Source organism: Bos taurus, chromosome 29, assembly GCF_002263795.3.
Source record: "Bos taurus isolate L1 Dominette 01449 registration number 42190680 breed Hereford chromosome 29, ARS-UCD2.0, whole genome shotgun sequence".
Classification (NCBI taxonomy): Eukaryota; Metazoa; Chordata; class Mammalia; order Artiodactyla; family Bovidae; genus Bos; species Bos taurus.
The window spans coordinates 49,394,669-49,395,152 of record NC_037356.1 but is presented as its reverse complement, the minus strand read 5'-3'; positions in this window follow the sequence as shown (position 1 = coordinate 49,395,152).

Genomic DNA, 484 nt, shown 5'->3' with positions numbered 1-484 from the left:
CCCCTCCTCTTCCGGGTCCAGTGTCCGGCCCGCCACCTGCCTGCACAACCCTTGCCTTCCCCAAGGGGCGGGGCCTTCTGGAGGCCCTGGGGGGTGTTGATGCGGCCCCAGGGAGGGGGTGACAGGGTGCGAGCCTTCGGGGTACACGGAGGATTGCCCCACCAGCCGGGCACCAGACTGGCCTCTGAGTGGTCTGCAGCCACGGAAGCCCAGGTGCCCAGCCCAAGGCCCAGCCACCCCAAGCCCCAGCCCGGGTAGTGCCTTCAGGAGAGGAGGAGATTGGTTTGGCCTGGGCGGCTGGCAGGCTGGCCAGACCTTGGTACAGCCAGGTCACCCGCTGACCTCCGGAGCCATGGCCGACCCGGGCAGCCCCGGGCTCTTAGGTGTGACTGGTGGTGGCCTGGGCAGGTGCCCCATGGAGCCCACCTTGCGAGCAGGACCCCTGAAGACGGGAGTGTGCCACCTTGGAGGGCCCCGCCTCGTG